This window comes from Suncus etruscus, chromosome 1, assembly GCF_024139225.1.
Source record: "Suncus etruscus isolate mSunEtr1 chromosome 1, mSunEtr1.pri.cur, whole genome shotgun sequence".
In the NCBI taxonomy this organism is placed as follows: Eukaryota; Metazoa; Chordata; class Mammalia; order Eulipotyphla; family Soricidae; genus Suncus; species Suncus etruscus.
In genome coordinates this window covers 75,136,925-75,152,287 of record NC_064848.1, presented here as the reverse complement: position 1 = coordinate 75,152,287, position 15,363 = coordinate 75,136,925, and the positions used below count along the sequence as shown (strand labels likewise).

At 32.4% G+C, this 15,363-nt stretch overlaps 2 non-coding genes across 2 annotated transcripts; one reads left to right on the top strand and one right to left on the bottom strand.

The window, feature by feature from the left end:
• Nucleotides 1-1,991: 1,991 nt before the first annotated feature.
• On the top strand, nt 1,992-2,098 carry LOC125997112 (U6 spliceosomal RNA). The gene has a single exon (XR_007491630.1). It is a non-coding gene; the product is annotated as a U6 spliceosomal RNA (small nuclear RNA).
• A 99-nt stretch (nt 2,099-2,197) lies between these two features.
• Nucleotides 2,198-2,303, bottom strand: LOC126027874 (U6 spliceosomal RNA). The gene has a single exon (XR_007502342.1). It is a non-coding gene; the product is annotated as a U6 spliceosomal RNA (small nuclear RNA).
• Nucleotides 2,304-15,363: the final 13,060 nt, after the last annotated feature.

Below are 15,363 nucleotides of genomic sequence, written 5' to 3'. Positions count from 1 at the left end.
TTCCGAAAAAATGCTTGGCATTACATTTTCGGTCATTATTTGGCTTCTCTCCTTTGTAAATTTCAGGCAAAACTGTGGCCTCTATCAAATAATTTGGCTCAGAAATTCCAGCACCAAAGATTACTAAAACAATGTTTTTTCTCTTTTTCAAATATGTTCGGCGGCTGCAGTTTCTGGTAGTCTGCTGCAGACGTGTTAGCGTCCCTAAGCAAAAACTTAGTGGGTTAGATAATTCTCACTAGGAATAAGCGGGTACACAATGCGGACGAATATTAAATATGAAAACGAAATAAATGAGACCACACAAAATGAATTGTATGGGGACCCACGTCCAAGGGACAAGAGACAAATTTTATTTTTCAGCTGATGACATATTAAGCACAGGCTTTGGAATGCAGGGTGTCCTCAGGGAACAAAGAGTAGGAGATCTTCCAGAGAAAGTACAATGCAAAACCAGTCCTAGAATCTACATATCAAAACGACTATCCTATAGGTGAGAAAGAGCCCTGCTGGAGGTTGGTGGTGGAAATGTTTTTGGGTAAACAGAAAAACAGGTTTAACAAGAGACCAGGAGGAGAGAGACAAGAATATTTATGATGTTTGTATAGTTGCCGGAAAATAGATTTTTGGGGGGACAGAAATATTTGTTTACCATCATAGAGCTAGACTCAGAAAAACAAGCTGCTGGCGCCAGGTTATACTAAAAATACGGTTCACAAATAGACTAGCCAGCGGGGAGCTTTTGGCAGGCTTTGGTACCGAAATTGTTCTGTAAGTGAAGAGAAGCTAAAGCTGAATTTCTGTACAAGAAAAGGAACAAAATTCAAATAAAGAGAAAATGTAATGTCACAGAATTATAGCCAATAATCCACGTAAAGGGTCAATAATTGACTTCTTTGAACGGGCTTTTTTGGCAAATAATTCTTTGGGAGGAAGGCACTGCACCAGGAAGGCAAAAAGCCACGTCTGGTGCGTGCCCCCAAAGTGGGGGGTAACAGTTGTCAAGGGCAAAGCCATAGAGCAGACCCCTGGACTATTGGCTCTTTCCTTGACTTGACCCCTAAAACAGTGGAGTCCAGCTCAGGAAGATCAAGTTTCTAGATATTTCCTGCTTCCTCCTAGTTCTGATTTTGCATTTGAAGTAAGCTTGCAAAGAGTTGCCTTGAGTGTAACCTTCTCTTTTGTAACTTAGAATGTTTATAGTCACACCCATAGCTTAGATATTGTTACCATTGAACTATGCTTTGTGATTATAATTATTCTTTACCTCTGGCTAATTTTACCCTTATAAATTCCCCTGCTCAAAAAATTAAACTTGTTGCACTCCTGCCAGAAAAGTGCTGACCCCACATTCTCTGTGTGTGGTTTCATTTATTTCATATTTCATATTTCTCCATATGCCCATCCAGGCAACCCACTCTCCCTGAAGTGGTTTCACCAAAATTTCACTGGTGCTGTAAGACAGAAGCCGCTTACAGTACATATACACAATGGAATACTATGCAGCCATCAGGAGAGATGAAGTCATAAAATTTTCCTATACATGGATGTACATGGAATCTATTATGCTGAGTGAAATAAGTCAGAGGGAGAAAGATAGACACAGAATAGTCTCACTCATCTATGGGTTTTAAGAAAAGTGAAAGAATGTTTGCAATAATTCTCAGAGACAAAATAGATGAGGACTGGAAGATGCAGCTCATGACATGAAGCTCACCACAAAGAGTGATGAATGCTGTTAGAGAAATAACTACATTGAGAACTATCCTAACAATGTGAATGAATTAGGGAAGTAGAAATCCTATCTTGAGTACAGGTGTGGGTGGGGTGGGGAGGAGGGAGATTTGGGACATTGGTGGTGGGAATGTTGCACTGGTGAAGGGGGGTGTTCTTTACATGACTGAAATCATGCAACTAAAATCATATTTATAATCATTGCGTTTAAATAAAGATAAAAATAGAAAATAATTCCATATTAAAAAATTAATAGGGTGCTCGCTTCGGCAGCACATATACTAAAATTGGAACGATACAAAGAAGATTAGCATGGCCCCTGCGCAAGGATGACACATAAAATTGTGAAGCGTTCCATATTTAAAAAAATTAGGGTATTTATATTGTTTAATACACTGTTATTATAAAACAATAATTACATGTTTCCATAGTTTACTGATTAAAATTAATTTATTTTTCTTTTTTAAATATGGAACGCTTCACAAATTTGTATGTCATTCTTGCGCAGGGGCTATGCTAATCTCTTTGTATGGTTCCAATTTTAGTATATGTGCTGTTGAAGCGAGCACAAAATTAATTTATTTTTCTTTTTTGTGTACTTTGACCCTCAAATTAAACCACTCACCATATTGTCCCAGAATGACCAGGAGATCCTTGAGCCTCTGAACATCATTTGGGAAACTTGCCACCATAATACACATACACACACACACACACACACACACACACACACAAACACACACACACACACACAGTTTTTGTATATAATAGACACATGAGATATGGAGATAAACAATTATTTTTTTATTTTTGGGCCACACCTGGCAGAGTTCAGGAATTACTCCTGGCTTTACTCTCAGAAATTGCTCCTGGTAGGCTCAGGGAAATATAAGGGATGCTGAGGATCTAACCGGGTTGTCCTACGTCAGTTGTTTGCAAGGCAAACATTCTACTGCTCTTCTATCACTCTAGCCCTAGATAACTAATGTTTTTGTTTGTTTGTTTGTTTGTTTTGGGGGGCAAACCCTTTGACACTCATGGGTTATTCCCAGCTATGCACTCAGAAATCGCTCCTAGCGATTGAATCAGGTCCGTTCTGAATCTGCCACATGCAAGGCAAATGCTCTACTGCTGTGCTATCTATCTGGCCCCTTGAGTTAACCAATTTTCAAAATAAATTAATATATAGTGATAGAGATATGTTAACTTATTCAACTATAAAATAATGTGTGTTGGGGTCAAAGTGATAGTACTCGGGTAGGATGCTTGCTTGAGTTACATAAGATTGACCTAAGGTCCATCCTCAGTAACCCATTGAATCCCCTCAGCCTGTCAATAGTGATCCCTGAGCGCAAAGTCAGGAAAAAGTTTTAAGCACCTCCAAAAAAATAATGTGTATCTAAGTGAAATATGAAAACAAGCCACGAAACTAAAATATACAAAATGTATGCAAGTTACAGTGGATTAAAATATATTGTTTTCTATAAAGGCTGGACTAGACAACATTCCCACTCGTAGTGTATGAGAGTTCCTTTCTCCCCTCATATCCGCCAGCACTGATTATTCTTGTTCTTTGTGATGTGTACCAGTCTCTGTGGTGTAAGATGGCATCTCATTGTTGTTTTGATTTGCATCTCCCTGGTGATGTGGAACATTTTTCATGTCCCTTTTGGCCATTTGTATATCTTCTTGAGAAACTGCTCACTTCTTATTCCTATTTTTTGATGGGGTTAGATTCCTTAAAAAATTGAATTTTGAGCTCCAGTATGATCCACCTATACCACTCCTAGAGATATACCCTAGGAACACAAAAATACAATACAAAAATCCCTTCCTCACACCTATCCTCACACACTATTTACAATAGCCAGACCCTGGAAATAATCAAGATGCCCTTCAACTGATGAATAGCTAAACAGTGGTACATATTAATAATGGAATATGGAATATTATATAGCCATCAGGAGAAATAAAGTCATGAAATTTTCCTAAACATGTATGTACCTGGAAACTTTAATGCTGAGTGAAATAAGTGAAAGGGAGAGAGAAAGACACATAATAGTCTCACTTATCTATGGGCTTTGAGAAAAATAAAAGATATTATTGTAATAATGCCCAGAGATGAGGGCTGAAAAGACTGGTTCATGATATAAAGCTCACTTCAAAGAGGGGTGAGTGCAGTTAGAGAAATAATACACTAACACCTACCATGACAATATTAATGAGTGAGAGTAGTAGAATGCCTGTCTTGAATACAGGCAGGGGGTAGGGGAAGAGGGAGATCGGGAGGCATTGTTGGTAGGAATGTTGCACTGGTGAAGGAGGGTGTTCTTTTTGTTATTGAAACCCAACTATAGTCTTTATTTAAATAAAGATATTTAAGTAAAGATATTTATAGGCAACATTAATTTAAATAAAGATATTTTTGAAAAATAAAAGAAAGGGCAGAACTAAATTTACAAGCTAGATTCAACAACAACAACACCAACAAAAATAGAAAATAAATAGACAAAAACCACTTATCAAAAATAAAATACTAGCAACAAAAATAAATAAAAACCAGCAGTTTTCTAGGAGAGATAAATTATCACTGATGATCATTAGACAATGCCTATTCTTTGACCATAGAATGTATTTGATTTCCCACATGAAGGAAATTTTGTCTAGGTTATTAACAATCTGGGTAATAGACTATGGAAGTAGTGAAATGCTATGGAAGAAATTGAGTGCATATTTGCTAATTTAATTTGATGTTTATAAAATCTTCCCACCTATTTCATTCTCTTTTCCTATCAATTGAATATAGTACATATTTATAATATAGAAAATTGTGGAGAATTTAGACAAAAGAAGGATAAATCCCTCAATTTCTCTAGGGGTAAGATCCTTTCAGTAAGCCTGTTTTGCACTGTGATATAAAAATTGTTTGATTGGGATTTTGAATTTGACATACATAACTACTCCTGAGTTTTTCAAAATACTGAGTTGTCGAAATCTTCCTGTATGTCAGTACAGTAACATAAATATTATGTAAAATTTGGGAACATTTTTAAATAAATTCAGTATGTGATGGGAGAATTCATATAATAAATAAACATGTAGTTTAGAATAGTTGCTTTCCTTGCAAAATTATTGGGCAAAGATTGGAGAGTAATGCTCTAAAACTGCCTGCAAAATTTGAGTACATATCTATAGTAGAAATGGCAATATATATATATATATGAGTAGATTTGAAGATGCAGAATACAGCTATAATATTATAACATATGTAACTTCACTAACAAAAATTAAAATCAAGGTTTGAAATCAATGTTGTATAATGTAATATATTGAAAACATATAACTATTGAAGATTTCATATAATAGTAAGCAAAATGATGTTTGCTGTCTACAATAGGCATAGCATTTTAAAATATTTTACAAAGACAGTTTTATCATTACTAATTTTGACATTACATTATTAGTAGATGAAAATGTACAACTCTATAAAGAAAGATTAGGCTAAAATAATAGAGTCAGAGAGTTTTGCTAAATATATTAGATGAGCAATAACATGCAAAAATATACATAAAAGAAAAGAGTTTGGAATGCTTTATGGATGATCAGTTTGGTGTGTTTTGAATAAATGAAGGAATGAAACAAGGAGTCATATTCTTTTCCTTATAAATCAAATAAGGTATTTTTTGCTTTTAGAATCACTAGATTAAAATAAATTTATTTTTTTGTTCTTTTTGTTATTGAAACCCAACTATAGTCTTTATTTAAATAAAGATATTTAAGTAAAGATATTTATAGGCAACATTAATTTAAAGATATTTTTGAAAAATAAAAGAAAGGGCAGAACTAAATTTACAAGCTAGATTCAACAACGACAACACTAGGATTCATAGAACTGCTATACAAAAACACACACAAATACAAACCAATGGTATCTGAAATAATCAGATCATTGCATATATGTACCACACCTTCATTATCCATTTTTCAGTGGTTCTACACCTACATTTATTATATATTTAGCTATGTATTCATTGAAAAAATTGATCATGGTGTACATACATTCTTTTGAACGAAAGCTTTTAAGTCCAGGAATTTCTGGATAATGTAACAGCTCAATACTAATTTACTAAGAATGTTTCATACTATTATCCATAGTGTTTGAAACAGACATTATTGCCAATAGTAGATGAGAATTATTTTCACCACATCCCCTCCAGCACAGGTTTTTCCTACTATTTTTTTATATATTTAATTCTCATTGGTGTGAGATATCTCATTGTTTTCTTGATTTGTACTTCCCTAATGATAAGTGATCTTGAATACTTTTATATGTACCTATTGGCAATCGCTTGTCTCCCACTAAGAAGAATTTTTTAAATCTTTTTCCATTTTGATAACATTTTTGAATTTTTTGTTGATCTCTGTTAATATATTCTATATCCTGGATATTAAGATTATCTGAAGTGTTGAATGTGAATACTTTCTCCCAATTAGTTAGCAGTCCTATAGTATTAGCGTGTTTCTTTTATTATATAGAAACTCATTAGTTTATTTTTGATTTGGTTACAGATACCAATAGTATCATATCATTGAAGATGTCTTTGAGATCCAAATTTTGGGACATTTTGATAATATTTTCTCAATGTACTTTATACTTAAAGGTAGGATCTCTATGTCTCTGATCCATTTTAATTGACTTTTTAAGGTGTGATATATCCATCTAGCTTTAATTTTATACAGATAGTTATCCAGATTTCTCACTACCAATAGTTGAAAAGGCTATCTTTTTTTTTATCAATTTCATGTTCTGTTTATTAAAAATTAACTTTCCTACTAATGTACATGAAGTTTGTCTTAGATATTTCTTTCTGATCCATTCAACAGAGAGCCTATATTTATTACAATATTATCTCTGTTTTCATCACAGTAGCTTTATAAATAAAATCCAAATTAGGGAATGAGATACCTGTGCAATTTTTTTTTATTTTTCAATAAAGCTTGGGCTTTATTTAATGATTCCAAACAAAATTTAACATTGATTTTGTAGGTCCTTGATGAATGTCATCTGAATTTGGATGAAAATTGCAGCAAACCAATTTTATAGGTTAGGTAGGATAGTCATTTTATTTTATTTTATTATTATTTCATCTGAATTTGGATTGGAATAGCAGCAAACCAATTTAATAGTTTGGGTAGGGTAGTAATTTTATTTATTTATTTATTTATTTATTTATTTATTTATTTATTTATTTGGCCACACCCGGTGATTCTCAGAAATTACTCCTGGCTATGCGCTCAGAAATTGCTCTTGACTTGGGGGACTATATGGGATGCTAGGAATCAAACCACAGCCCTTCCTATGTTAGTAAGGCAAGCGTCCTACCTCTTGTGCCACTGCTCCAGCCCCTCATATTCTTTCTGTTATTAATTTCTACTTTCATGGATTTATGGTCTGAAGATGCTTTGTACAATTTTTACAATTTTAAATTTATATGTAAATGTATATATAAATATATTTATACATATGGTATGCCTTATGTGATCTATCTTGGAGAATGTTTCATATTAATAAAGAGGAAGATGTGCTTTGTTTGATGGAAGAGAAGTCCTGTATCTGGGCAACAGTTCCGAATATTTTATTTTCTCATATAGGACTCTTGTCTATTGATAAGCCATCTGATTGATATGTCTGTGGTTGATATGAATTTAGAGTGTTGAAATATCCCACTACTATTGTATTTCCATCAATGTGTTTTGTTAGTTTTTCTAGAAAAAGCTTTATAAAATTTGCTGGGCTTTCATTAGGTGCATAACTGTTGATGATGCTATTTTCTTAAGTGATAGTGCCTATATTATTTCTAATTACCTTTGTTATAGTGAATTATTAAATATATTGAATATGCTTTATATTGCATGCTTTGTCCCAATCTGTATGCTGTCTCAACTTTTTTCTTCTTTGTCTTGATTGTTTTCATCCTTTCACTACGAATGTATATTTATCCTTTGGGTTTATGTGAGTTTCTTGTAGATAGCAGATGAATAAATTATTTTCCCCGATACATGTAGCTACTCTGTGCCTTTGTATAGAGGTTTGTAGTCCATTTACATTGAAAGAAATTAATGATATATAGGACTATATTGCTATCTTTATGTATATGTGTGTGGAATCTAGCTGTTTTTGCAAGTCTGTTTTTCATATATGGTCTATCAATGACTCTTGGGAGATTAATTTAGTTGTTGTGAATGCTGCCAGTTATTGTCTTAAAATATACTTATCCTGCCCTCAAGTCTAAATGAGAGCTTCATGGGGTAGTGCACTGCAGGCTGAACATTGTTTTCATTTAATAATTAGAATATGGGGCTGGGAAGCTGGCGCTGGAGGTAAGGTGTCTGCCTTGCAAGCGCTAGAGTAGGATGGACCGCGGTTCTATCCCCTGGTGTCCCATATGGTCCCCCCAAGCCAGATGCGGTTTCTGAGTACATAGCCAGGAGTAATCCCTGAGCGTCAAACGGGTGTGGCCCAAAAACCAAAAAAAATAAAAATTATAATATCTTATTTTTACTGTTTTCTAGCTGGTAAGTTATCATATAAAAGATCCTCTGCTATGCTTATGTTCGTTTCCCTTGTATTTGAAATATTTTTCTTGTTTGAAAAATAAGCACTCTATACTTGTCTGTTAAGTTTACTGTTTTGGTTGATATGTGTCTTGGTGTTGTTTTGTTTGAGTTTATTTTGTGTGGTACTCTGAGTTTCTTGAATCTTTGTAGAAGCCTCTCCAGGGATCAGAAAAATCTCAGTGATTATTCTTAGTTGTTCTAATGTTTTTCCCATTTTTCTCTAATTCTTGTAATACTATGATTAATATACTATTCTTCTTGAAATTATCTGTTACAAGTCTTACATTCTTTTTCATTTGTTCTTCTTTTCTTTGGTCATTTTATTCTGGACAATGGCCACTATTTTGTCTCTATTATCACTAATATAGTGCTCTGCATTTTAAATTAAATTGTTATAATTGGCCATTCTGTTTTTAATTCCTTTATTTCCATTTTTATGTACTTTTTTATTTTTTCTATCCTTTTCTCTTTCAGTTGGTTAAATTATTTTTTCAATGATTGCTTTATTTCTATGTCCACTGCATAAATTCCTCACTGAAAAAGGTTGAGGCTTTGTTTGTTTGACAAGGTAATGTGTCTCTATTAGATCATGTGAATTCTTTTGTTTCTTCATAGTTTTCTGTAATCTGATATCATACTCTCAATTGGCTAATATATAAACTGTTTATTTATATTTTTCCATACTTTTAGTCTCTATAATATGTTTATCTAATAATATAGTGCCCTAACATGCTATTTCAGTTGGCTTTCAGGAAGTCATTTATTACCTTATTTTCCTAGAGAGCAATTGTGGAGTTATGTGAGAAAATATTTAAAAATCAAAATTAGGATTAGTAAAGTGGAAGGGGCAAAGTTATGCAATGCATATTCATGTTAATTAATTAATGGTAATTAATTAATAATTAATGTTAATGCATTGTGTGAGGTTCAAAAGGTAGCCAGTGGTGCTGAGAAGTCTAGCTGCAGGTCAGCCAAGGAAAAGTAGCAAACAAAGTTAGAGGCTGTGGGGTGAGTGGGAAGCACAGCCCTAAATGCAACAAATTAGAAAAATGCTTCATTAGGGGTTACTCTGCTGTGTCTTTGATCCTCAAGCATTTTGGGAAGCTGGGGTACTAGGTGTGGAAAACTTCTAGGTGCAGGGTATAGAGAAGTGAAATGCATGGCACAGGGACTTGAGGGAGAGTCTCTTTTACTAATCTTTTTGAATATTTTTCCTTACTTTACATTGATACAAGTTTGGACTACATATATCCACTGTTAAAACATTCTTTTGTACTTAAAATTTTGTGTCTTTGGCCACACCCAGTTGTACTTAGTATTTATTCTTAAAGCTTCATCCAGAGATTACTTTTGTAAGTTTGAAAAGTTATGTGGGGATGCCAGGCACTGAGCCCTGTGACCTGCATTCTTGTTGTGCAAGGCAAATTTTATACCAACTCGAATATCTCTTTAATCTTTAATATATTTGTTTTTAATTTTAGTCACTTTATTCTTTAGATATATGATTTTGTTTGAATTTTTTCATGTGCTATTTTAGTATTTATTGAAGTTCTCTTTCATAATCTCATTTCAGGGAGTATAATTGGGAGTATTGCTTTGAAGTCTTTCTCAAGTAGTTTTATATCTCTTCTATTAGAATTTCTTTCCAACTTGATTTGAACATCAGTTTTGAACATCAGTTTTGTGGAGATCTAGAAACTCTTTATTTTATATGTTTGTTCTTAAGATCAAAAAGTATAAACTCTGTTCAAATAGTCTTGAGTTGTAAATAGGCCTGTGTGATAAACAGAATTCGAGATATTGATATTCATCATCATCAGTCACAAAGTTTGATTTGAGCAATGACCATAAATTTAAGATCACCAGAAGTTGTAGAGTCTAGACTGTTGCAATTGTGCAAGAACAGTTTGAGGTGGCTAAGATCCCAGGATGTATTTGAATGATCAGACTGAAACTTTCGTCCCAATTAATAACATAATTCAAACTCTGGGACTGGCTAGAAACAGAGTCTTCCTGCCATGATCTGAAGTGCTATCCAACCACACATATCTTTGATAACTGGCTATAGACTGGGGATTCAGTGATTTCCTTCTATAAAGGAGTAGTTTGCTACTGGCAGTCAACCAGATGAGAATTGGGAGAATTCACTTCTAAATTTCTCCAAGGTAAATTCTCCAGGTAAATTCCTGATTGGAGAAATTTAATTATATTTCTGAGTACTCCCAACTAGATCAGATATTTACTCATGGTGGTTAGAGCTCACTTTAGAGATTCCCTCGGGGTTGGTTGTTAAAGAAATTGGGATGCAGTGAAGTGTCCATCAGCACTAGAATTAGCATGCTTTAGAGATATCACCAAGAATAATCACCTACCAATAATTGGCCTTGCTTCTTCTAAATACGAGTTTCTGTTTTTTTTTTTTTCCTTGCTGTAACTTTATTGATCATTTTTTCCCACAATTGTTCTGTATAGACTAATACAAGCTTAGGTAGAATGTAAGTAAACACATAATGTTTGTATTTGCCCATCCTGTCCATTTACTCTATTTAAAGTATAGATTCATTTAGGCCTTCTGACTTTTACTGGAAAAAAGGTTTTTTTGGATTGCTATTTTGCTAATATAAATACAAGGTAAGGCCATTTTTATAAAATTAATATATTCTAATCTCTAAATTATACAAATTTCTACTCAACCACACAATATATAACAAGTTAAAATGATATTACAATTTGAATTTAAAGGAGTGAATTTAAAATCAGGACTTTTAAAATGTTACAAATGTTTTCACCTTTACATATGCTATAACAAGTACTCCCAGTGATATTATCTTCTACACATGAAATCCTATTATATTATAGAAATATTGTTAATCTATAAATCATAGGTTAAATTTTGTAAAGTTACATTAAGATTTATTTACCAAATTATAAAATAAAGATATATTAATACATTGTTATTTGATATAATCTTCATTTTACATATAGTTTAATAGTTGATAAAATGCTTTTTATTTATACTTTAAGGCACAACTAATAAATGTTTAGATCTGCTTAGTTGCCTTTTAAATCTCTGTTAAGATGTGTGAAAGAACTTTGAAAGCACCCCAGACTCAGTAACGTAAAATTTGTAGTAGATTTAAATATCTTCTATTATTCATATAAAATATTTTGAATTATTGTTTTTATTTATTTGAAAGTTAATAAGCATTCTTTTCATAATCCTTATTTTTTATTTTTTGAGAACATTGCGAGTTACAAAATTCTTTAATTTTTAATAATAATTACTTTTCTAAGCACCTTGGTCACAAAATTGTTCATGGTTGAGCTTTAGCCAAACAATGTATACCTCCCTTCATCATTATACATTTCCCATCATCAGTGTCCCCAATATTCCTCCCATCCTACCTCTACCTACCTCTGGGCAGACATTTTACTGCTTTGTCTCTGTCTCCCCCCCCCCCCCCTCTCTCTCTCTCTCTCTCTCTCTCTCTCCCCCCCCCCCTCTCCTTTTTCTCCTTTATAAACTGTTGTTAATGAAGGGGTACCATGTTTATCACTATAACCTCTTTCAGCACTGTGCTTTTCATTTTTTGACTAGAGTGTTAAATTTCAACTATCATTCATTGTCATAGTGGACCTTTCTCTATCTTAGCTGTAATCCTGGCTCTTTGTTGTAAGCCTTCTGTCATGGATTGGTCCTCGTGGAAAAAATCCTTATATTTTTATGATCTAAAGAAATCATTGCTTTATGATTTTCTTTCATTTCACTTTTAGTTCTATAATTCACTTTTACTGCTTCCTATATATTAATACTGAAATTTTACTTTGAAGAGATTATCAATTATGTACACAGCCTAGTGGTTGATTTCCTGTTATGAATATTTCTCTAGCCCTGATTTTTTATTTGTAAGAGGTGCAATTGATAATGGAATTTAAGGGTCTAATTAAATAGGTGTTAATTAGACAGAGATTAATCCTATTTTACTTCTAGTAAAATATTACAAATTCAGAAGGTCTATTTACAAAATCAATAAGCAATTTCCATAAATCTATTCAGAGATGTTAGTAACATGTTCCAAAAGACTGTAAATAATCTCTAAACATTGCAAACTTATGATAATCAAAAACAATGAGTTATAAGTCTTATGAATTAATTTTGATAGCTACTTTGATAATTTTTCCTTTATATCACAAAATATTATATAGTAATTAAATCATTTTCTAATATGAGTAATCATAATATCACAAAATTATTCTGTGTAGAATATGAAGTTGGGGCATGGTATAAATTATGAAAAAATGTAGCTTCCTTTTGGTCAAATATATTTAGAAGTATAAACATTAACTCACAACTAACATAATAATCAGAAAATTTGAAATTATAAAACAGTGGTTTCATAATTCATCAATAACTGCAAAAGAAAAGAGCTTTAACTTTTATTCTAGAGAACAGTTCAGATTTAGCTCTTAAAATTTTACATTGCATTATGATAAAGAATTTTAACATAAAATTTTATGTGTTCATAAATATATACAAGATATAAAATAAAATTTTTTTTATTTTATAAGTAATGTGCAAAGGAAACAGATGTTTTTAAAAGTTAACAATGGGATTAATATTTGTTCTAATAACCCCACATCTGGATATATTCTAAAAACATATATTTTTGTTTTGTTTTGTTTGTTTTGTTTTGTTTTTATTTTTATTTTTTTGGTTTTGGGGTTGCATCTGGCTGCGCTCAGGGGTCACTCTTGGCTCTGCGCTCAGAAATTGCTCCTGGCAGGCACGGGGGACCATATGGGATGCAGGGATTTGAACCACCATCTGTCCTGGATTGGTTACGTGCAAGGCAAATGCCCTATAGCTGTGATATCTCTCTGGCCCCCCAAAAACATATTTTTAAAACAGTGCCTTGAAGATAAATTTGTTCATCTATATTCCTATTTACAACATCCAAAATTTGTAAGAAATTCAAAGGACCCTTGATGATGAATGTATATAAAATTTTAGATTACATGTAAAAAAAACTTGAAAATAAAAGAAATTCAGTGTCTTGGGGAAAAGTACAGAATATAGAGTGCTTGTAGCCAGCTGCAGTTTCATTTTTTTGCACTTTGAGCACCCCTGAGTCCCCGAAGTATTATCAAGAGTATTCCTGAGCATCGAGTCAAAAGTTAGTCCTGGGCACTGCTGATAGTTATACCAAAGCAATAACCAAATAAATAAATAAAGGAAGAAAATTTTGAAACGTGCTATGGCATTCATAACAATGTTATACTAAGTGAAGTAAGCCACCAGAAATGAAAATCACATTTATCTGCAGTCTCTATTTATTTGTCAGAGGCTGGAAGAAATTGGAAAACAGGAGTCACTTTACTTTATGAACTTCCTATTTTCAGATTCAAAGTTCTAAAAGTTGGTGCATAAAATTCTGAATGACTTACTAAATTTTTACTTAAATGATTAAATAATGATTATTATGTAATGTTTATTTTAAGACAACTAACAAGGTATAGATCACTTCCACTAATCATTTGTTGTTGATAATAAATAAGTCTTTAAACTAAAGCTCTATGCTATAATTTTTGAAACAATTCAGAAGTTATCATACCATATTTCACTGCATAGTTGTCCACATTGTAAATCACTGTATCCTGTTTTATTTATCCAATGCATGTAACTGTAATACCCTATTTTTATTTAAAAAATGCATAAAATCTGCAATAATTCTGTGGTCAGAGACAGAAAGCATAGAATTTTGAACTCATTTCTAATATGTAGAGAAAACACAAGGTATAAAATTTCTAACGACACAAGTAAAAAGTCAACTTGATACTTGGGAATAATTTTCTAAGCCAATTTCCTTCCTCTAATTTTTACTAATTTCCCTGATCTATAGTCATTCTGAAATTTTTATGAACAAAATATCATAAATATTTCAAAGAAGTAATAAAATTTTTGTTTATGTCACATCATAACACAAATTCTAATTGTCTTAAATATTAAACACAAAGCATATTTATGAAAGTTTGAATCTATTTTAATCAAAAACTAAAAATAAAATTCATGATAATAAGAACATCTAGATAATTTAATACATTAAGTTAGAGAAAGTTATAAAGGCAAACCAACAAAAGAATACAGCTTGGCAGGAGTATTTAATATGACAATAAACTTTAATATTCTTATGTAATTAGACAGAATTAATAAGAACTGCTTTAATATGTAATATAAATACAGATTATTTAGGAAATAAAATTTTGAGTAATTATGAATCACTGCAATATAAATACTTCACAAATGAAACCAGTGCTTTTCATTAAGAAATTTGTTATTTACAAAGAAAATAAATTTATTGATAATATTATAAATGAAATTGATATTACTGTACTTGCTTTGGAGATGAGCGTTTTGAGGGGAAATGTTGAATGAAAAAATTCAAGACAGTGATGAAGAGAAATTAATGAAGTGGGGATGTGGCGTTCTAATATTGTAGGCATAAAGCATATTGAGAGTATTGTAATCATGGTGACTAAAGAAGATTAACATTATTAAAAAAGATAAGTGTTAAAAAGCCTTTCCTCTAAATTCTGGTACAAGACAAGGCTGTCCGCTCTCACCTCTCCTCTTCAACATAGTACTGGAAGTTCTTGTTATAGCGATCAGGCAAGAAAATATATCAAGGGAATCCAGATAGGAAAGGAAGAATTCAAGCTCTCATTGTTTGCAGACGACATGATACTCTACTTAGAAAAACCTAAAGACTCTACCAAAAAAGCTTCTAGAAACAATAGACTCATATAGCAAGGTGGCAGGCTACAAAATTAACACACAGAAATCAATGGCCTTTTATACACCAATAATGATAGGGAAGAGAAGGAAGTCAAGAAGGCAATCCCATTCACATTAATGCCACACAAACTCAAATATCTTGGAGTCAACTTGACCAAAGACATGAAGGACCTATACAAAGAAAACTATAAAGCCCTGCTCCAAGAAATAAGAGAGGA